This window comes from Pristiophorus japonicus, chromosome 16 (genome assembly GCF_044704955.1).
Source record: "Pristiophorus japonicus isolate sPriJap1 chromosome 16, sPriJap1.hap1, whole genome shotgun sequence".
NCBI classification, from domain to species: domain Eukaryota; kingdom Metazoa; phylum Chordata; class Chondrichthyes; family Pristiophoridae; genus Pristiophorus; species Pristiophorus japonicus.
In genome coordinates, this window is record NC_091992.1 from 42413592 (window position 1) to 42438021 (window position 24430).

The following is a 24430-nucleotide window of genomic DNA, read 5'->3' on the forward strand; positions in this document are numbered from 1 at the left end:
TGATGCCTTAATATCAAGGGCAATTACTCTTGCCTCACCAGGAACTTGGCTCGTATCCATATTTGGACCAAGGCTGTAATGAGTTCTGAAGCAAAGTGTTTCTGGCGTAACCAAAACTGAGTATCGTTGAGCAGGTTATTGGTGAGTAAGTACTGCTTGATAGTACTGTCGATTACACCTTCCATTTCTTTGCTGATGATTAGGAGTATGCTGATGGAATGGTGATTGACCAGATTGGATTTGTCCTTTTTGTGACCAGAACATATCAGGACAATTTTCCACCTTCTCTGGTAGATGCCAGTGTTGTACCTGCACTAGAACAGCTTAGTTAAAGTCACAGCCAGTTCTGGAGCACAGGTCTTCAATGCTGCAGTTGGGATATTGTCGGAGCCTGGAACCTTTGCTATGTCCAGCGCACTTAGCCATTCCTTAATGTCCCATGGGGTTAATCGAATTGGCTAAAGACTGGTATCAGTAATGGTGGAGACCACAGGAGGATACCCCCGAAGAATCATCAACTTGGCAATTCTGACTGAAGATAGTTGCGAACACTTCAGCCTTGTATTTTGTACTCAAGTGCTGGGCTCCTCCATTATTGAAGGTGGAAATGTTCGTGGCGCCTCCTCCTCCTGTTAGTTGCTTAATTGTCCAGCACCATTCGTGACTGTATATGGCAGGACTGCAGAGCTTTGACCTTGTACCATTTGCATTTGGGAAATTTGCATGTTGCATAATATTTAAATAAGTATACTGAACTCTAATAAAATCAGAATGTGTTCGAAATACACAGCAGGTTAGTCAGCATTTGTAAAGAGAAAGGACATTTTAACAATTGGGGATAACTTGTATCAGAATTATTGCTATCTAGAGACCCTGCTAGAAAGTATATAAGTTATGGCTGTTGGTGCTGAAAGGATTGGTGTTTACTGTGATGTCCTCCACAGTTGAATACCCAGCCAACACTTAGTATCTGGGCTCACACACCAAAAATAGTCACTTAGGAACTGGTACATGTGGAACTGTATTCCGCTAAGAGTTTGCACCTTCAGAAGAGGAATGGGGTTAAAAATGAGAATACTGAGGGACAGGGGAACTTTGTCTACAACAGAATGCAAGCCTTCAATTAAAACATATTATTAAAGTGTGTTGAAATGGGTTCAGCGTCATGTGTATAAGAAATTATTTCAATAATTGTCCTTTAATTATAGAATACATTTAAACTTTGTTTATAATTTTTTTAGATCAACGTGTTTTGTTTTCTAGTATTCCAAGTGAAAGCCACAAAAGACATTGAAGACTATTATGAGAAGGCAAAGAGGGCTGTTGATGAAAGAAGAATTCCTGCTGGTGGTTATTACAAGAAAGCAAAGAGGGATCTAGATGAGGATGAGAACTATGATGAGGATGATGATGATGAAAATACCGATGATATTGATTATGATGACTCGAAAACCAAAGCTAAACGACATGTGCACAGAACAAAAAAAGCATTGGACGAAGAAAGAGAAAAAAGAGAGTACGAATATTATTCTCGTGGGAAATTTGCCAGGGATATTGATGACTATGTGCGTTAGTTACAACATTAGTGTTCCATTGCTTTGTCAGATGTTCAAAATGTAATTTGTCAACACAGTGCCATCCTAAAAGAAGTAGTAAGAGAAAATAAAGATTTCTACATGTCTCCATTTGATTTTGTTAGTCATACAGTTTACATTAATAGTTTAAGCTTAGCGTTTGCTGTTAGTGGTGAATTGTGATCACGTTCTTTGCAAAGTTCATTTGGGTTTCAGTGTAATTTTGAAATCCACTCGTATCCAGAAAAAAAACTCCCTCCTACTGGTGCTCAGTTTTTAGAAATCTGAGACTGTTCTTTTTGTTAGAAGTTCTTGGTACTCTGAAAATCAATTAAGATTTCCACTCAAGGCAAAAAAGTGGTTTCAAGGATGCTGCTGAGACCTGATATAAGCTTCCACTTTTCAAAAGGATTGCTGGATAAAGATTTATTCATTTCTGATGGGTAACCTGACATCTGTTTTTAGTAATGTGGCAGAAACATATTCATCATGTGTGCATATGTAAGAGGTAATTCTTCAATCCTGCGCTATCAGCACGGGACCACACTTGCAGATTGCATGAGTCAGAGAGTTAGGATTATAAAATATTAACCCTGATTTTACAATCTGTGCTCCTTGCAAGTGCAGCCCTCTGCTGGCAGGACAGGATGGTGCAATCACTCCTACAATCTTTCCTGTTAACCAATGGTAAATCACTTAGTTAATAAACATTAAGTAATAACATGAGAGTTCTTAATTTGCAGTTTAAAGATTGTATCTGAATGATGTGGAGCACTCCGGCAGCATTATCCACATTGAAGATTACTGAAAGAGCAAAGGTGAATGCAAAACATATATGTAGGTCTGTCCGTCAAACTTTGGGTGTTGCATTTCTATATGTAAAGTGTGCTTCACGCTCGCACCATTTACAAAATAGCAACAAATCACAACCAAGTGGTTATGTTACTGGACTAATAAACCAGAGCAAATGAGTTCAAGTCACAGATGGCAGTTTAAAAATTTGGAAATAAAAAGATGGTATCAGTGAAAATGACCAAGAAGCTGTCGGATTGTCCTTTAATGTCCTTTAAACTGCAGCCTTTACCCAGTCTGGCATATATGTGACTCCAGATCCACACTAATCTGATTCATCTTTAAGTGGCTTAGCAAATCACTCAGTTGTATCAAAGAATAGAATTTCTAAAAGGTGGTCCACTACCATATTCTCACGGCAACGAGGGATAGGGAATAAATGTTGTCTTGCCAATGATGGCCACATCTCAAGAATGAAATTTTTTAAATGAACAAGTAGAACATCAATAAGTAGAAAGCAGGAACAAAAACTACCAATGAAGAAGTATGAAGAAGATACTGAAACTACCAATCAAGAATCAACAGTCAGCAAGGAGAAGTGGAACCAGTGAAATAATACAAAATATTTCTTGAAAATCCTTTTAGCTGCCATCTTGTTTTGTCGGGTAATGCAAGAATATAGAACTAAAAATAAGGTTGGCAATAAACATAAAAACATGTTCTGATGTAAGGTCATTGACCTTAAACGTTGACTTTGTTTCTCTCTCCACAGATGCTCCCTGACCTGCTAAGTATTTCCAGCATTAACATTCTTTAATTCACAATAAAATGATTAAATGTACCCATATAATATTCACTAGAGTTTAGATGAATGAGAGGGGATCTCATTGAAAGTATAAAATTCTGACTAGGTTGGATGGACTGGATGCGGGGAGGATATTTCCCCTGGCTGGGAAGTCTAGAACAAGGGGTCACAGACTCAGGATACGGGGTAGGAAATTTAGGACCGAGATGAGAATTATTTTTCACTCAGAGGGTGATGAACCTGTGGAATTCTCTACCACAGAAGGCTGTGGAGGCCAAGTCACTGAATATATTTAAGAGGGAGATAGATAGATTTCTAGAAACAAAAGGCATCAAGGGATATGGGAAAAAAGCAGGAATATGGTGTTGAGATAGAGGATCAGCCATGATCATCTTGAATGGTGGTGCAGACTCGAAGGGCCGAATGGCCTACTCCTGCTCCTATTTTCTATGTTTCTATAATTGCCTTTTAAGTGTTTGAAATCTCTACTGTAGCATTTTCCTCAAAATCATGCCCCTCTTTCAAGCATCAGGATCTTGAGTTTTATGAGGATTCCTATAGCTATCACTGTGTCAACTGAATGAAGAGGGAGCAGGCTATACTTTCCAGAATGCTCCAGTGTTGCCCTCAAGGCTGACTCCCGTTTGATTGTAGTGAATACAGAACAATTTGGAACAGTAGCATATAACGCACTCGGACTTTTTAAAATGATTTAACTGCCATTTACAGAAGAGGTGTGTATAAGCCTAAAACTAATCAATGACATTATTTGGCCCAGTGAATAGTTGAATGTATTTTTACTAAAAAGAGAAAACTAAAGCATAATTTTTTGATCTCTTATATGAGGAAACACAACATTAACTGCAACAATTTGTACACAATCAAAACAGACACAGCAACAAAATCTTCAAGGGCGGAATTTTAACCCCACCAGTATGGCTGGGAGACGGGGGAATAAATATGCGAAACCCGCCATGAATGTGCCTCTGTTTCATTTTAACCAAGGCGGGTTTGGGGGCGTCTGAGAAACCTGGTCTGGAGAGGCAGGTCCGTCATATGTAAATGGGGCTCCATCCTTGTTATTTTGGCAGCCATTTAAATTTAACGCAGGCCGGATGGGTTTCCCAGGGCTCGGGAAACCTAGCAGCTATGGGGAGACGGGAGCAGCTGGATGCAGCAGGTAAGTGCTTTTTACAGCACTGCTTGTGGGCTAGGAGGAGCAAGAGTACTTCCCCAGACCCTCAAGCAAATCTGCAATCGGCCAATAACCTCCCTCCAGATTGCCAGACCAACACCCCCACCAACCCACAAAGTTTCCAGGTTTCAGAGGAATGGCCCCAATGGACCTCAGCTGCAACCTTCTACCGCTGGCTTTCCTAGCTGGCTAGCCTGTCAATCTGGCCACTGCCGGCCTGGAAACGGAGTAAAAATATGATAATGAAATCCTGCCATTAAACACCACCGCCTCCAAATTCCCCTCCAAGTCACACACCTTCCTGACTTGGAAATATGTCGCCGTTCCTTCATCGTCGTTGGGTCAAAATCCTGGAATTCCCTCCCTAACAGCACTATGGGACTACAGCGGTTCACCATACGGACTACAGCGGTTCAAGAAAGCGGCTCACCACCACCTTCTCAAGGGCAATTAGGATGGGCAATAAATGCTGGCCTTGCCAGCGATGCCCACATCTCATGAATGATTTTTTTTAAACCTCCACGCTCCTGGCATTTCTGTTTTACCCTGATATATAATTATGAATCCTCTGACCACCATTTTAACCTTCCATTGTCATATCCTATTTGTGCTTCACCCTACCATGTTTCAATTATACCCACAATGTTCACATATTCTGTGTCCACTACCCCTTCTAAGTCAGCCACCTTTGCTACTGCCATTTCTGTATGGTTCCTTAAATTCACTCCCCTCGGCCTTATTTATGCTTCACTTTTCTTTTCTCACTGCTTTTTCCTTGCCGTATCTGTGATTTCCTTAGGTTCAGTGTTATTTTAATGTACTACGGTGTATGAATGATTTTGTTACCCACCATCTGAATCATTCTGGCTATCTTTCACACATGAACATCTTTCCTACTTCCTGATTTAAATAGTCCTCTTTTTCAGTCACAAACTCAATGAAACTCAATGAGCTGTTTTAGTTCTTCACAGTATTAGGAAAGCAAATAGGCACTTCCTTTATAAAATCACACTTATGGATGAGGAAGGCATCATGAATCATCCTTTCAGAGCAACCTAGTGCTGCATTTAGTTGTTTCTTAAATAAGTCAAGGGATTTAACCTCCACCACTCGGCGTGGAGGTCCATTCCAAATGTTAATCACACTCTCCATAAAGAACTTCCTGGCATAGGTCCTAAAATTATCTGTTACTTGTTTGAACTTGTGTTCCCCCTTGTCCTATTCCCACACTAAAATTTGTAAGTATTCCAGATTAACCTTTTCCCTATCATTTACCATCTTTATATCTCTATGAGATCACCTCTTAGAAGCCTCCTTTCCAGAATGCAAAGCCTAAGTTTCTGCGCTGTTCCTTGCAACTCAAACTGCTGACACTAGGTTCAGCATTGTGGCTCTTTCCTGCACTACATTTGAATGTCTTCCTTGTGTTTTTTTGTGGCCAGAAATAGACATAGTACTCAAGGTGTGGTCAGATCATTGCACAGTTTGATCATCGACTTGTTCTGACTATGTAAGTCTGACTCATCAACATCATAGGCAGTCCCTCGGAATTGAGGAAGACTTGCTTCCACTCTTTGAAGTGAGTTCTTTGGTGGCTGAACAGTCCAATACGAGAGCCACAGACTCTGTCACAGGTGGGACAGATAATCGTTGAGGGAAGGGGTGGGTGGGACTGGTTTGCCGCACGCTCTTTCTGCTGCATACGCTTGATTTCTGCACACTCTCGGCGTTGAGACTCAAAGTGCTCAGCGCCCTCTCGGATGCACTTTCTCCACCGAGGGCGGTCTATGCCCAGGGACTCCCAGGTGGCAGTGGGGATGTCGCTCTTTATCAGAGAGGCTTTGATGGTGTCCTTGTAACGTTTCCGCTGCCCACCTTTGGCTCGTTTGCCGTGAAGGAGCTCTGCATAAAGCCCTTGCTTTGGGAGTCTCGTGTCTGGCATGCGAACTATGTGGCCTGCCCAGTGGAGCTGATCGAGTATGGTCAGTGCTTCAATGCTGGGAATGTTAGCCTGGACGAGGACATTGATGTTAGTGTGCCTGTCCTCCCAGGGGATTTGTAGGATCTTGCGGAGACATCGTTAGTGATATTTCTCCAGCAACTTGAGTTGTCTACTTTACATTGTCTATGCTTCTGAGCCATACAGGAGGGCGGGTATTACTAAAGCCCTGTAGACCATGAGCTTGGTGGTAGATTTGAGGCCTGGTCTTCAAACACTCTTTTCCTCAGGCAGCCGAAGGCTACACTGGTGCTCTGGAGGCGTTGTTGAATCTCCCCATCAGTGTCTGCTTTTGTTGATAAGAGGCTCCCGAGGTATGGGAAATGGTCCATGTTGTCGAGGGCCGCGCTGTGGATCTTGATGTCTGGGGGCAATGCTGTGTGGTGAGGACAGGCTGGTGGAGGACCTTTGTCTTACAGATGTTTAGCGTAAGGCCTATGCTTTCGTATACCTCAGTAAATACATTGACTATATCCTGGAGTTCAGCCTCAGAATGTGCGCCGATGCAGGCGTCGTCCGCGTACTGTAGCTCAATGACAGAGGTTAGGGTGATCTTGGACCTGGCCTGGAGACAGCGAAGGTTGAACAGATTCCCACTGGTTCTGTAATTTAGTTCCACTCCAGCAGGGAACTTATTGACTGTGCAGTGGAGCATGGCAGCGAGGAAGATTGAGAAGAGGGGTGGAGCGATGACGCAGCCCTGTTTGACCCCGGTCCGGACGTGGATTGGATCTGTAATGGATCCGTTGGTAAGGATCATGGCCTGCATGTCGTCATGGAGCAGGCGAAGGATGTTGACAAACTTTTGGGGGCATCCGAAACGGAGAAGGACGCTCCATAGACCCTTGCAGTTGAAAGTGTCAAAGGCTTTTGTAAGGTCAAAAAAGGCCATGTATAAGGGCTGGCGCTGCTCCCTGCATTTTTCCTGCAGCTGTCGCGCTGCAAATATCATGTCCTTTGTGCCCCGTAGGGGACGAAATCCGCACTGCGATTCCAGGAGGAGCTCCTCGGCCACTCTAGTGACAACTTTCCCAGTGGCTGCTAGCAGGGAGATTCCCCTGTAATTGCCGCAGTCGGACTTGTCCCCTTTTTTAAAGATGGTCACGATCGATGCATCTCTGAGATCTCCCAGCATGCTCTCCTCCATCCAGATGAAAGAGATGAGGTCATGTATCCACGCCAACAGCGCCTCTCCGCTATACTTTAGCGCCTCAGCAGGGATTCCATCCGTTCCTGTAGCCTTGTTGCTCTTGAGCTGTCTTATGGTTTTTCCTACCTCGTGCAACATTGGGGTTTTACTGAGGTGGTGGCGGGTCACATGCTGCGGGATGGAGTCGAGAACACTCGAGTCAAAGGCAGAGTCTCGATTGAGGAGATCTTTGAAGTGCTCCTTCTGCATTGACTGTGCATGTTGAGAATTCATTGCTCCTAGAAGTCTTTCAACTTTATCCTTAGCTATTCAACACCATTCATGAAGTATGTATGTTGCTTTTCCCCTTCCTATGTGTAATACTTTACATCTGTTTGCATTAAATTTCACCTGCCATTCCGCAGCCCATAGATATTTTGTTTAGCTCATTCTGCAGTTTCAGGGCTGCCTCCCTCAATTCCATTGCCCCTCCAGGTTTGGTATCATTGGCAAATTTAACCAATCTTCAGGGAGCTTCAGAATCCAAAGCATTGATACAAAGTAGAAAGAGTAATGGAACCAACTTGAACCCTGGGGTACCTCGACTCATTACTTCCCTCCACCGTGACATTGCCCATTTAATCAGTTCCTTTCTACCCCTCTGCCGCTTTCTTATCCATTCCCAGGTTTTGCCTCATAGCTTTGATCTTAATTATTCATCTTTCCTGTGCAACTTTATCAAACGCCTTTCATCAGTCAAACTCTTCGGGTTATCATCCCAGGCTGCTGTGTGTTTTCAGTTCCTTAAATCCGTCTGCTTTGGCAACGCCCTTCTTTATTGGCTTAAAAATTTGTTAGAAAAAGTAAAGCAGCTCTCCGAGCTTTGTGACCTATGTCACTTGTTGTGGTGGAAAACCTGACTCCGGGCGGCTCTCGGTCTTGTTCTGTATTCGCAGCAGGAAGACTAGCAGGCTGGATGCTCGGGCTGATGCGTTTCGGATTGGGGCAGAGTTTAAACTTTCAGCCAATGGGCAATGGAGTGAAATCGAAAGTGAGTTTAATGCGGCGAGAGCGGAACGGCTTCGGAGCGGGTCCGGAGCCAGGGGCAGGGAGCGGGATTGATCCAATCCTCCCTTCCCCGTGGATTAACAAAGGAGAATGGAGGCGGCAGGTAAATGTCTGTAACTGGCCTCGGTCTGGGAGCGGGCAGAGGAAGAGAGGCTGCGTCCGCCCCGGGCTCTTTCATTCTGTGCGGTCAGTCAGTGAGCGGGGTGGGTACCGGCAGTGTCTGCAAGGAGTGGCTCCCACTGATCCACTATTACAGGGTAATGGGCGCGATCCCGGACCACTGTGTGTGCTGCTGCAGGAGGGCTGTGAAGCCAGGTCGCTGACTGCAGTGAGGGCGAAAAGGCAAGAGTTTGTAGATGGAAGTGACCAGGCCCAGGGTGAGTTTGGGGCTCAGAAGAGGCGAGGGGCCAAGGGCAGCACGGGCCAGCCCACACTGTACATCATTTGGCATTGGATTAGTTATTACATACACTTCTTGGTCCAGACTCTGCCTGTTCAGTCTGATTGTGGCACACCACTGCCTGCCCTGTTCACTCAGGTCCCACATATATGTGCGCGCTAGGTCCGTGCAATCCTTGCCACTGGACCAAGACCTAGCTCTGTCAAGCCTGTGTGGTGGCTGGTGTGCAACGGCCACCCCACGTTTAAAAAAATCCACGCTCCGGCATCTTCCACCCTTCAGGATGTAGTTCGGGACCTGGAATATTAGGTCCTCCATTGAAACACCTGTGAATTATTCCCTTTTTTGGCGTGGAAGCAAGTCATCCTCGTTTCGAGGGACTGCCTATGATGATGATGATGATTCGTTCATAGCTGTATGTGCACTGATCCGGGTTCAAGGAGATCACGTTGAGCGATCGCTTGACGTGGGTCTAAAGGGCAAGATAGATCTGAGGGGATCTCATTGATAAAGTGGATGTTACCCATTCCAGTCTGCTGCCAATATTGGCACTTTTTTGCAGCAAAGGAAGGGCACTAGCTGTTCATTGTAGTTACACTTGCCCACAGACTTTCTGTTATTAGTTATCTGTTTATAACTTGCCGTTATTAGAAGTCAGAAACAGGGCATCTGGGACCTGAGTGAACAGGGCAGGCAGCGGTGTCCCACAATCAGACTGAACAGGCAGAGTCTGGACCAGGAAGTGTATGTAATAACTAATTCAATGCCAAATGATGTGCAGAAAGCTCAATAATGAGAGGAAAAGAAAGATGGGATTAAAAGAGAGAGATAAAAAAGAGACAACAAGAAAAAGTAAAATTTTTTTTTTGATTTTTAAAATCTTCAACCATAATTAAAATCTGAAGGAACAGAAGTACATATAAGAAATAGGAGCAGGAGTAGGCCAAATGGCCCCTTCAGCCTGCTCTGCCATTTAATAAGATCATGGCAGATCTGATCATGGACTCAGCTCCACTTCCCTGTCCGCTCCCCAGAATCCTTTATTCTCTTATCGCTCAAAAAATCTGTCTATCTCTGTGTTAAATATATTCAATGACCCAGCATCCACAGCTCTCCGGGGCAGAGAATTTCATAGATTTACAACTCTCAGAGAGAAGAAATTCCTCCTCATGTCAGTTTTAAATGGGCGGCCCCTTATTCTGAGACTATGTCCCCCAGTTTTAGTTTCCCCTATGAGTGGAAATATCCTTTCTGCATCCACCTTGTCGAGTCCCCTCATTACCTTCTATATTTCGATAAGATCACCTCTCATTCTTCTGAACTCCAATGTGTATAGGCCCAACCTACTCAACCTATCTTCATAAGTCAACCCCCTCATTGTCAGAATCAACCCCGTGAACCTTCTCTGAACAGCCTCCAATGTAAGTATATCCTTCCTTAAATACGGAGACCAAAACTGTATGCAGTACTCCAGGTGTGGACTCACAAATACCCTGTACAGCTGTAGCAGGACTTCCCTGCTTTTATACTCAATCCCCCCTGCAATAAAGGCCAACATTGCATTTGCTTTCCTGATTACTTACTTGCTGTACCCTCACACTAACTTTTTGTGTTTCATGCACAAGGATTCCCAGGTTCCTCTGTACTGCAGCCGCAAATTTTCTCCATTTAAATTATAATTTGCTTTTCTATTTTTTCTGCCAAAATGGATCTTTTACAACCACTTGAGGGGACAGTCAGGGCCTCAGTTTTAAGTCAGTCTAGGTTTGCCTTCCACAAAATCCTCCCATTTCGCCAAACAGCATGAACCTTGTCTTCCATTCTCCAACTTTTTTTCCAGTTTCGTTACAAATAATACAAACCCTCAACTGTAGGATTGTGTCAGTAAAATTTTATGAAATACACATGGATCAGTGGAAACTGACACCTCCGCTTAACCTTTCAACTCACTTAGTCCATGAAGCCCCAGGATGAAGTGATGAGGAATGAAAATGTCTCACTACTGTAGAATGGGTGCACGAGAGAATATTGGTTTGAGTTGGATTGTTAATTGGGACAAACTTTTCTATATTGTAATAAAATATGAACCTGGTTTGAAATGCTGGTTGTTTGCAACAAAGGAAGTTTAATAAACGTATCATTGGCAGTGCAGCAATGATCCTGTGACCTGCAAGTTCCATTTCTATCAGTGTGTGTCTGGAATAAAAGAAAATCCCGCAGTATATTCTTTAAGTTCATTTATTGCATGACCACTGCCTTTCAGCACTGATGATTCAGATTTTATAGGGATGACCTTGAGTCTATCCACCTCTTAGACAATATAATCCTTTAATTTTTTTTTTTACAGCCTCAGGATCTACATCTGAGTATTACATCCAAGAAGACTATGGAGGGTGGACTTTCAAAAAGCATTTGATAAATTACCATGTATTAGGCTTGTTAGCAAAATTGAAGTTCATGGGATAAAAGTGACAATAACCGCATGAATACAATATTGGCTGTGGGACAGAAAACAGAGTTGTGGTGAAAAGCTGTTATTCAGACTGGAGGGAGGTATACAGTGGTGTTCCCCAGAGTTCAGTACCAGGACCATGGCTGTTTTTGATATAAATTCATGACTTGGATTTAGGGATACCGGACTCAATTTCAAAATTTGTCGATGGCATGAAACGTGGAAGTGTAGCGAACCGTGAATAAAATAGTACAGGACTTCAAGAGGACTTAGACAGGCTGGTAGAATGGACGGAATACGCGGCAGATGAAATGAAATGCAGAAAATTGTGAGGTGATACTTTTTGTAGGAAGAATAAGGAGAGACAATACAAGCTAAATGGTATGTATTTAATGGGGATGCAAGAGGAGAGAGATATGCGAGGTGTTTGTGTACACATTTTTGAAGGTGTCAGGGCAGATTAACACAATAATTAATAAAGCCAATGGCGTCCTGGGTTTTATTAATAGAGGCATAGAGTACTAAAGCCTGGAAGTTATGCTAAACCTACATGAAACACTAATTCAGCTGCAGCTGGAGTATTGCGTCCAATACTGGCCACCACAGTTTGGGACGGACATGAAGGCTTTGGAAAGGGTAGAACATAAGAACATAAGAAATAGGAGCAGGATTAGGCCATTTGGCCCCTCGAGCCTGCTCCACCATTTAATAAGATTATGGCTGATCTGATCATGGGTTCAGCTCCACTTCCCTGCCCGCTCCCCATAACCCTTTATTCTCTTATCACTCAAAAATCTGTCTATCTCCACCTTAAATATATTCAATGACCCAGCCTCCACAGCTCTCTAGGGCAGAGAATGCCATAGATTTGCAACCCTCTGAGAGAAGAAATTCCTCCTCATCTCAATTTCAAATGGGCGGCCTCTTATTCTGAGACTATGTCCCCTAGTTTTAGTTTCCCCTCTGAGTGGAAATATCCTTTCTGCATCCACCTTGACGAGCCCCCTCATCTTATATGTTTCGATAAGATCACCTCTCATTCTTCTGAACTCCAATGAGTATAGGCCCAACCTAATCAACCTATCTTCATAAGTCAACTCCTTCATCTCCAGAATCAACCTCGTGAACCTTCTCTGAACAGCCTCCAATGCAAGTATATCCTTCCTTACATATGGGGACCAAAACTGTACACAGTACTGCAGGTGTGGCCTCACCGATACCCTGTAGAGTTGTAGCAGGACTTCTCTGCTTTTATACTCATTCCCCCTGCAATAAAGGCCAACATTCCATTTGCCTTCCTGATTACTTGCTGTACCTGCATGCTAACCTTTTGTGTTTCATGCACAAGGACCCCCAGGACCCTCTGTACTGCAGTACTTTGCAAATTTTCTCCATTTAAATTATAATTTGCTTTTCTATTTTTTCTGCCAAAGTAGATAACCTCACATTTTCCCACATAATACATCATCTGCCAAATTTTTGCCCACTCACTTAGCCTGTCTATTGAGGAAACAGATCTGAGTGTACCGCTAAAGGTGAATAGTGGGTCTAATGGTGAATAGTCTGAGGGAACTTGTGTTGTGTTTGGATTTAAAGAGATTACTTTGAGGAGATCTGGATTGTTTGTATTGACCCTGTACAGTAACACTTTTAGTTATATTTCACTCACTGACCCTGTACAGTAACACTGTTAATTATATTCTGCTCACTAACTGTACACCTGTATGCAACTCAGGATTGCATGTATTGAGAAAGCAGGCCCAAAAAGATCTTATGAGAGTGTGTGAGAGGATCACATGGTTAGCAGATCTGAGGGGATCACATTGTTAGCAGATCTGAAGGGATCACATTGTTAGCAGATTTGAGGGGATCACATTGTTAGCAGATTTGAGGGGATCACGTTGTTAGCAGATTTGAGGGGATCACATTGTTAGCAGATTTGAGGGGATCGCATTGAGTGAGTAGGTTTGAGAAAATCACAAAGAAAAGGCGCACACTGAATTGTGTTGGTTAGTTGCATACAGTACATAGACAGGCATACAACACGGACACACACACATAGAGGCTCGAAGCTACAAGCTGGGTGAGAGCGGTGAGTGTCAGATGAATAGATGATCTCCTCTACAACATGCTTCTGTCTAACAAATATTTTAAATAAATTATTGTTGTCCTGGAAACTATCCCTTTTACTGTATGAATTATATAGTCTGCAATTTAGATCTCATTAGCATATATTTGGTGAAACCTTACCCAGCCCAACATGCTTTAGGCTGAAGGTTCCTTTATATTATTGTTTAGTTGGTCTCTGTGTAAAGAAGCTTACAGGAAATGCTGTCCTCTGTCCTGTGGTGATTCATTCCGGTTAATGTCCTGTCGACCTTACAGTATACAGGCTCCAATTTTAGTTGTCTACATTTTAGGGGTTTTCTGTCAAATTGATGTTCAAAAATTGATAGTTATTAAGTACTTTCTCTCTCGTCTGAACATGATTTAAGACTTTATCACAATTAGTCAAACTCCAATGCATTGCCCATGAACAAAAGTATTTTTAAACTTCCTGTAACTGTCTGCCTCCTTCTAATTATTTCTGTCCTTCTGTTACTCTTCCACTCTGAGGTTCCCTTTGCACAGAGCTCCATCCCTTACTCTATTAATCCAAAGATAACATTCAGTTCACTCTTTGATTTATAAAGCGTATTTGCCAGCATGCAGTACAGTGCCAATGGTGCTTATTGGAAATTCAGGCAAGTGCTGCTTTAATAGTCAGAAACATGTGGACTGCGTGCGCCCGAATTTCAATCTGTGCTGCTGGTGGGTGAGGCTCCTCTCCGAGAGTGCAAACATGTAAAATACCCCATTATTACAGACATACAGTATACGCACAAACACCGGCATTGTTAGTAATAATCTGCTCACTGAACCTGCACAGTAAAACTGTTAGTAATAATTCATTCACTGATCCTGTACAGTAAAACTGTTAGTTATATTCTGCTCAATGGCTCTATACAGTAACACTGTTATATTCCACTCAATGACCCAGTACACCTGTATCCAACTCACCTGTAATAAGGTCATCTACAAACTGAACAACAAGAAACATGACATTTTCTTTTCCTTATTTCAGATCAGAAGTTGAAGCGCCTGAGGACAGCTTTGCTGAATGGACTTAGCAGCGGTGTCATTGCTGATCTGGTAGATGAAATGCAGGGAGGAAATGTGATCAATACCTCTGAATCTGAAGAAATTCTCCAAGCAAATGCAACGACTAAAAACAAGGCTAGGTGCCTGATTGACACCGTGACAAGAAAGGGAGCACAAGCCAGTGAGAAACTCATTGAGAGTCTGAATGTAGCAGATACAGAGCTCTGCAGAAAGCTGGGCCTTGATCTGTCAGAAAGTAGGTAACAGAACAGAGAAGTGAGCATGGGATCGGCGACTAAATATTAAAGAAGCATTTAGAGTAGGAATAGGATGATTTCATGTAAAGGGGTAAAGTACATTCAACCAGCAATCCCAAACCAGGGGAGCTGTGTGCTCACACTATCAGTCCCCAAACCAGGAGAGCTGTGTGCTCACACTATCAGTCCCCAAACCAGGAGAGATGTGTGCTCATTAATCACCATAGAAACATATGGGCTAGACATTCGGCACATCATCGCCCATTTAGCGCCCATATAAGAGCTGAGATGCAGACTATCGCCCATATTTGCTAAAAAGTGGAAACTAGCACCCGATTATAGCCCATTTATCGCCAGCCGAACTTTTGGCACGCATGAATGTGCTGCATCGCCCGGCCTAATTAAAAATATATATATATGACGTCATCCGCTTGCAAGGCCGAGAATAGTAACGCCCAATTATCGCCGACCGCAACTTTTCGGCATTTCGCCCACACTTCACCGAAATGATCACTGGCCGCAAAAAAGTCGCCGAAGAAAACCTGCACTCACCTGACCCAAAGTCGGCACCACTCGGCAGTACTCAGCACTATGGACGCCATTTTCTAACTCGGAGGATCTGTACGGAGGAAAGGTTGCTTCAAGTGCTTATGAGGAGAATCAATTTGTGAGTGATTGACTCTTGCCAATTATCTAATCACATTTGTATCTGTTGAGGACAAATTAAGGGCATTTATAGCGATTTACAGTGATGGGGCCTGTAATTTCTCAACCAGTATTGATCACTAATCACATAGAGATATAGAAATTTACAGCGCAGAAGGAAGCCATTTCGGCCCATCGTGTTCACGCCGGCCGCACGGCCCTCGGTCAGCAGCCCCTGAAGGTTACATATAAACCTATGAACAAAGAGCACCCAGCCCAACCAGTCCGCCTCACACAATTGCGACACCCCTTGTACTGAAACATTCTACACTCCACCCCAACCAGAGTCATGTGATCTCCTGGGCGAGGGAAAAAACAGATTAAAAACCCAGGCCAATTTCGGGAGAAAAAAATCTGGGAAAATTCCTCTCCGACCCATCCAGGCGATTGAAACTAGTCCAGGAGATCATCCTGGCCGTATTCTATTCCCTGCAGTACTTACCATTATATCTGCGCCGGCCAACAAAAGATTATCCAGTCTAATCCCAATTACCAGCTCTAGGTCCGTAACCCTGCAGGTTTCGGCACTTTAAGCGCCCATCCAACCATCTCTTAAAAGTGGTGAGGGTTTCTGCATCCACCACTCTTCCAGGCAGTGAGTTCCAGATCCCCACAACCCTCTGTGTAAAGAAGCCCCCCTCTAAACCTTCCACTAACCGCCTTAAAACTATGCCCCCTCCACCAATGGAAATAGGCCCTTACTGTCCACTATGTCCAGGCCCCTCAATATTTTGTACACCTCAATGAGGTCTCCTCTCAACCTCCTCTGTTCCAATGAGCACAAACCCAGCCTATACAATGTGTCCTCATTACTAAGATTCTCCATTTCAGGCAGCATCCTAGTAAATCTCTTCTGCACCCTCTCTAGTGCAATCATGTCCTTCCTATAATACGGTGACCAGAACTGCACGCAGTACTCCAGCTGTGGCCTAACCAAAGTATTATACAATTTAAGCATAATCTCCCTGCTCTTATATTCTATGCCTTGGCCAATAAAGGTAAGCATTCCGTATGCCTTCTTAACCACCTTATCCACCTGGCCTGCAACTTTCAGGGATCTGTAGACAAGCACTCCAAAGTCCCTTTGTTCATCTACACTATTAAGAGGCCTACCACTTAATGTGTATACCCTGCAGAATAGAATTGGGAAAAGGTATATTGAAGAGCATTATGTGCCCAATCAAAGAGGTGGCAGACTGTTGCTGCAGAGGAGACGTTACACCCAATACATTTATAGGGATAAGCGATTATACCTGAACTTGTCCGATAACACGTGCGTTAGGAGGCTGCGCTTCCGAAAGGAGGTCATCAGTGAAATATGCCAGCTCATCAAGAGAGATCTGCAGCCTACCAGCACCATCAGGACTGCACTGCCTTTTGAGGTTAAGGTTACTGCGGCACTTTCCTTCTACGTCTCGAGCTCCTTTTAGGCCTCAGCTGATGACATTTGCGGTATCTCTCAGCACGCCACACATTGCTGCATTCGACAGGTGACTGAAGCCCTTTACGCACGCAAGATGGACTTTATAAGCTTCCCTATGGCCAGGGAGGCACAGACTGAGAGGGCTTTGGGTTTCTCAAGAATAGCAAACTTCCCCAAGGCGCAGGGATCAATAGACTGTACACACATCCCCCTTCGAGCACCTTTACAGGATGCGGAGCTGTTTCAGAACCAAAAGGGATTCCACTCTTTGAATGTGCAGCTCATTGTCGACTACAAGTAAATAATCATGGCAGTAAATGCAAATTTTCCAGGCGGCATGCATGATGTGCACATCTTGCATGAGAGCACTGTCTCTGACCTGTTTAAGAGTCAGCCACAAGGTCATGGTTGGTTGCTGGGAGATAAAGGATATGGCCTTGCCAGCTGGCTCATGACCCCCTCCCTGTGTAAGCCCCAGATGGAAGCCAAGAAGCGCTACAATGAAAGCCATATAGCTACACACAATTTTGTCGAAAAGGCAATTGGAATGCTTAAGCAGCGCTTCAGATGCCTGGACCACTCAGGAGGCAACCTACAATGCCACCTTGAGCAGGTCGCTGAGTTCATTGTGGTGTGCTGCATGTTGCATAACCTAGCTATCGGGAGAGGACAACAATTGCCAGAAGGGACCTCCGGTCCACCTCAGGAGAGAGGGGAGGCGGAAGAAAAGGATGAGAAGGAGGATGACTAAGACCTCGTGAAGGACAATCAGCCTGGCGATGAACCCTTGCCCCCATGCCCCCCCAAAACACTGGAAAAGCCCTGTGGTAATTATGCAGCTGCCAAACTCTTGCATCAGCAGCTCATAAATGAACACTTTGCGTGAACTTACATTGGTGACAGTTATGTTACGTTTCGTCCTGGCATGGCCATTGTTTCCAACCATTATATTAATGTTACCTTGCGTTATTAGAAGACACTTCAGAACAATTGTAAAGTTAAATAAAAATGTTTAATAATTAAAGACAAATTAGAAAATTTTTATAACCGCTCCCCCTCAACCCCGAACAGTCAACAACATTTGTAACACAACAATAACATAACAACACCCTCCCACCATCTCCAACAGTGAACATTTAACAAAAATGTATTTACAAACAAGAACTAAGAACTATGTACAGCACACCCCCTCCCTACCTGCGGCCATCCTCCTGCACCTTTACCCCGCACCCGTCCCCCCTTGTAATAACCCCCCCCCCCCCACTTGTTTAAATCTCTGCGTAATGGGACGAAGACGTCTTGCTGCTGTGGGGGAGTGACGTCAACAGAATCTCCTCAGTGGCTGGAGGAGAACACGTTTCCGAAGAAACGTCTTCCGAGTCAGAAGGACGTTCTTCCTCCTGACTCGCATCTGTCCTGGTGCTTGGTGGGATGGCACCTTGGGGTGCAGTGCCGTCTCCTGACACTATCACAAGCTGCCCCATTGCCACAACTATCCGCTCCATGCCCTCCATTATTCATGCAGACATTGTGGCAATGTTTCCGGTTAACCCATCAATCGTCTGGAGGAGCTCTCGACCTATGTCGACACTCGCCCTTGACAGTGAGACCATGTCCTCGTTTGGATCTGCCCGTCGCAGCACGTGCCTACCTCGCCGACTCAACCTCCGTGGTGATTGCCTTGTATGCCTTGGAGTCGCCTGCTGCAAGCCGCTTGGCCCCGCTACTTCATCCGTGGATGAAGACGTACCACAGACGACAAGTGCTCATCTTCCTCCTTGGTTGTTTCCTCTTCTGCACCCATGGTGATGACCACTTGCAGCGGCAAAGGGGCTCTTCCAGGGGCCTCCCTTTGCGCCTCGGGAATCTCTGGAGCTGCAAAACATAATTGAGGTTATTAGAAGAGAAGGGTAGACATGAGAATGCTTGCGCTGCAGTGGCATTTGTACGAGGAGCAACGCTCCTGCAATAAATGTGAATGAGAGACATTACATATGATTAAATCATATGGTTGTAAATATGTGGAATTCTCTGCTCCAGAGAGCTGTGGAGGCTGGGTCATTGAATATATTTAAGGCGGAGATAGACAGATTTTGAGCTATAAGGGAGTAAAGGGTTATGAGGAGCAGGTAGGGAAGTGGTGCTGAGTCCATGATCAGATCAGCCATGATCTTATTGAATGGCAGAGCAGGCTCGAGGGGCCAAATGGCCTACTCCTGCTCCTATTTTTTATGTTCTTATGTTCTTAACCTGAGAATAGTACAGAAGCTGCATGCATAACATGATATCATTTATATATTATAGTGAAATATCGTTAAATTACTTTAAATTACCACTGGTTTACCATTGCTTTACACATTACTCACGTGGCACAACAACGGGATCTGCACCACCACGGGTGGCAGAACGACTGACTGCCCACTAGTGCCCAAGCATGTTCCTCCAAGTGAGTGAATGGCTGTATATCAGCAGGGCCTCCTCCAGTGCGCCTCTGCTCCGCCCGATTCTTAGATATCTTCCTCTGCAAACGTGACAGGAGCATGGCATAAGCTAATTGATTAGGTACTGTTACAGAAAGACAACAGATTCTAATGTTATATGCTAATATGGTTTGTATCCACAATGGATGCATGGTTATAACATTTAAGTTCAGAGAAAATATTTAATAACATCGTGTTTAGGAATTAATGCTTGACACCAAACATCTCGTGTACAATCGCCAGGAAGGGTCCCATCCACGGCCCGTTGCATTCGGCACCTGAGGGGAGGTAGGCGGTTTATTTGACTCAATGGAGGTCCCCCGTGCGGGGGTGGGGAGGGGGGGGCGTGGGAATCAGGACCACTGGTGAGCTCGGCAATGACAGGACTGTAATGGGAGGGTGCACCGTGTCCATGGGCTGTGCTCTGAGACCTCCGTGTGGCCGGAGCTAATGTCCCAAAGTGTCCCAGAGCAGACAGTGAACCAGGGCAGCTCTCCCCCAGTCCAGGCTAGGTCACTGTAACTGACAGCAGCTGGAGAGACTCACACAGCCTGGGCAAAGCTGAGCGGACCCCTCAGTGTTCAGTTGTGCCCCCATCCACCAACGTAACCAAAAAGGAGACGGTGCCCAAATTAGACTTAAAGGGCGCAGGTTCTGACCCCAGTCCAAATCTTAGCAGGGAAGCTATGCAAGATTACCCAGCTCCATTACAATCCGGCAGATTTACATTCTAATTAATTCAGTGGATCATTACAATTTAAAATCTTCATTTAATATTTATTCTTGCCGAAGCAATCAAGCTGTTCCACCTCTTGCGGCACTGGTCTGACTCCCACCTCTTGCGGCACTGGTCTGACTCACACCTATCGTGGGACACTGATGAAACAATATCGGCAATCTCGCCCCATATATTTTGGTACATGAGTGGGGGGGGGGAAGTTTCCCACGTCCACCCTGGGTTAATTGTCCCCACCGAGTCTTGACCTCGTTCACTAAGGCCTCATTAGCCTCGTCTGAGAAGGCTTTTGCCCTCCTTCCTGCAGACTCTCCCGAATCCTCGTGGGACATCTCCATCATGTTATGTTCAGTATTCCTTCAAAATACACCCTCGTTGAAAAGCTTCCTTCTCTCTCTCCCTCCCTTTGTCCTCTGAGCATGCGCAGATGACCCCTGACCTCCAGAATCACGGGAAAAGTTCTTCGCCTGAAAAATAAACGCACATGCGCAGAACAGCTGTTGCTATGGACGCCAGCCTTGTACGACTAAATACATCGCTAAGGCCCATTTCACATCGCTACGGCTATTGCCCAAAATAAAAGGCTGAAATTATCAGTCTTTAAAATGGGCGATGTTCCAGCGATCCTGAAAAATAAAAAGTCACCAAGGCTGGAAATATCACCCATTTTTGGGCGATAGTGCTCATAATTGAAAGTCTAGCCCTGGGTGAATTTTCCCACAGGGATGTTCAAGGTTTAGAACAATAATTATGGACAGGGTTAAGGGCAAGAAACCTGCGATGGAGGGTAGGATATCCTTTTATGTATTTGAAAAAGTAAACATTTCTGAGCACTGGGTGCTAGAAATGTTACGCTCTGACAGACCGTATGAGAAAGCGGTAGAGTGGACGGAGAGTAGCATACACAAGAAATCGAAGGAAAAGGCGATTTGGTTAATATGTATGAAGAAACAAATTCAGATACTCACTGAGCAAGTTGAGCGTTTAGAAAAGGAGAAACAGGAATCAGAAGGTAGTGCAGGAGAGAGAGAGGCCGCAGTGAACCGGCTGGCAGCAGATTTGAGCACTGAAAGGCAGGAGAGGAAAGCGCAGGAAGAAACATGATAGAGTACCTGCAATGTCAGGCCACCGAAAGTAGAAGGCAGTGTCAGGCTCAGCGTGAGGAAGGAAATAGGAACTCGGAGAGAGCTGACAAGGCTGAGGGTCAGTTAAAAGATAGAAAGGTGGCACACAGGATAGCCAAAAACAGGGTACATGAAGAGGCCGATCATGGGCCCTGTAATGAAAAAATCCTAGCGTTATCCGGGGCCAGGGGTATGGCTTGTCTCATGGCACCAGGGGAACTTAGGGTAAATTGGGATGAGGAGAAGAAAAAGGAGCCAGAGGATGGGACCCAGTATAGTGAGGGTCGGCCGGCTCCCGAAGCACCGGGACCGATGTGTCCCCTGCGACAGAAAAAGTTTGGCCCACCCCCACGAGGCGGTGGTCAGGGACCACTGTAGAATAATTATGTGCTCCAATATACATCCCTCCAGTTACAGGAAATCCTGGCCAGTGTGCCAAGACTGAAGCATGGAGGGGATGCCTCTGCTCATTTTGCCAATGTAGAGCCAATAGGGGGGATCAATAATTGTGACGACGATGAACTGAAAAAGATGATATTTTTCTCCCGAGATGGGAAGCTGTACCAGGGTTTGTCGGCAGCCACTAAATTAGGAGGGGGTACTCTGGATGAGGTAAAGGATGAAATTTGAATGGTGTTGGGACATAGCCAAGGCAGCCCATTCTTGCAGGTCGAGCAGACCAGACAGCTGGCTGGCGAGGCTCCAGATACATTTGCAGACAGGTTATGACCCGTGTATCTGAAGGTGACGGGGGGAGGGGCGGATCCTAGCCCAAGCACAGTTGTTAGGGGCACCCAGGCATCATTGGTTGAGGACTCTAGTGGCTAACAGCTTGCCATGGATCAGGGCCAGGGCGGAATCATGGTTTGGCCCTGAGGATATTAATAATACAGAGCCACGCGTGTTAAGGAAAATGACTGGTTTTTAAATCCAACCGGGGGAATGAGAATAGACAAAAAGGAAAAGTGCACGAGATGATGGGAAGCGTGGATGGTAGAAAGGAATGGAAGCAGGAGGCGGGTAATGTGGACAGATTCCAGGCGTGCTTTAGCTGTGGGAGAACGGGACACTGGAGCAAGAGGTGAAGGTACACGAGATCCAATGACTGGTAGGGTGACGGGGGTAGAGGTGAAGGTACACGGGGATCCAATGTCGCGACCTCAGAAACAGTATAGTGTTCCCCGGGAGGCAGAGAAGGACTTGGAAACTATTCAGCTCCCTGGTGGAACAAGGGGTACTGAGACCGATAGCGACCCTCGTGAATTCACCCCTATGGCCAGTTAAGAAGCCCGATCAGTCATGGAGAGCCTCGGTAGACTATTGGGTTCTGAATAAAGGTATTCCAGCATGCTTGTCCATGGTAGCAGCAGTAGCCGATCTATAGGAAATATCCTTGCGGAGGCAATGACATTCACTGGACATAGCTAACGGGTTCTGGTCTATCCCAGTAAGATGGAAGGATCAGTATAGATTTGCCTTTACATTCAAGGGGCAACAGTATATGTGGACGTGCCTCCCACAAGGGTTTTATAACAGTCCCTTGATTTTCCATCAGTGTATGGCTGATGCTTTAAAAAATTTTAGTCAGCTTAGCCAGTTGATCCAGTACTGGACGACCTACTATTATTCTCAGAAAGTGCAGAGGACCACGGGGCCACTACTGAGCGAGCTACTAAAGCTGTTGGGGAAGGCAGGGTTTAAGGCAAACCCCAAGAAAGCCCAAATTGGACAGGAGGAGTTGAAATTCTTAGGACTGACGATTAGGGCGGGGGAAAGGGCTATAGACGAGGTGAGGAGGAGGGGTCACCCTGAGTTGGGGGATGTGGACTTGAAGCAAATGCTCCTCAGTAGCTGCAAAAGCAGTTTTAGAAATTTGAAAGCAGACAGTAAGGTGATGCAGCAAAGGTGAAACAAGGTGGGCAGAAGGACCCTGCGGGATGCAAAAGGGAGGACAGAGCATGGCAGGGAAGCATTGTGTTTACGGCAGTAAGCCGTTTGTTTAAGAGACGAAAAACATGGAATTGCATTTTTTAGGATTCTAAGAAGGTGAACCCGACACTTACGCTTTTAACTTTCGTGCCGCGAGAAATAAAACATAGAATTTGCCACTATGGATGTTTGAGAAGTCATGAAGTGTGTTGTGTGTGAAAGTCTTTCTGTGTAAAAATCTTTGATGTTTTCAGGGAGAATGTTTAAAGTTTTTTTTAAAAGGCATGTGGATGTTTATTGGTCTTTAAGTGTGCCGGTTGAGTTCTTTTCAGTTGGCATTGGTTAGTTTGAGATTAGTTTGAATTAATTGGAGTTATTGAGATTAATTAACCTGTTGAAACCAGACTTTTATTATGGCCATGGTGAAATTCTAGTTGGTTTAAATTGTGTGGAAAAACCTCTAGTTTCAGACATGTGGTAATCACATATATTTGGTATGTTAGAAATAAAAATGTCTTATCAATTTCAAGAATGTGTGACCAGGGGAGAAAAAGGGAGGGTGAGAATACAGAATCATTGTAATGTGTAAGTGATTGTTATGCGTGGAATATAGAATGTAATGCAACTTTTAAAATGTGAAAAAAGGAAGGTAACTCTCTGCACGAGATTTCAGAAAACGACACCTTGTGCAGAGTTGAATTTAAATATTTTGAGCATTTTGAAAATTTTAAGAACATTTTAAAGTTTTGAATTTGAGAGGATGTTTCCCTCAGAAACAGAAAGGGGTTCAGAACAGCATTGGGTTGGCAGGAAAGCCACAGTGGATGGGTTTTTTCTTTTCTTTTAAGCAAGAGTGTTGATTACCAAACGGGAACCTTTAATATGGAAATAACCTCAAGGTGTTACCGAACTTGAACTTTGATGGGACAGTGTTGTGTGAACTCCAGTAAGGTTAAAGCACAAAGGCTGGACATAAGGTTCTGTGAAATTAAAATTGACTTAGCTAAATTGATATGAGTTGCTGCTCAAGCACTCGGGAAAGGAAATTTATCAGTAATTTAATGATAGAAAGTAAAAGGGGACTGTAGCAATCACAGCATGTATAATATGTACATAACCTAAGCGTGACCTGCCATTTTTCTTTTCTTTTATTTGCAGAGGCAAAACGAACAGTGGACACCAGATGAAATGCGCTCTGCGGCTGAGCCTGTTGGTGATCCT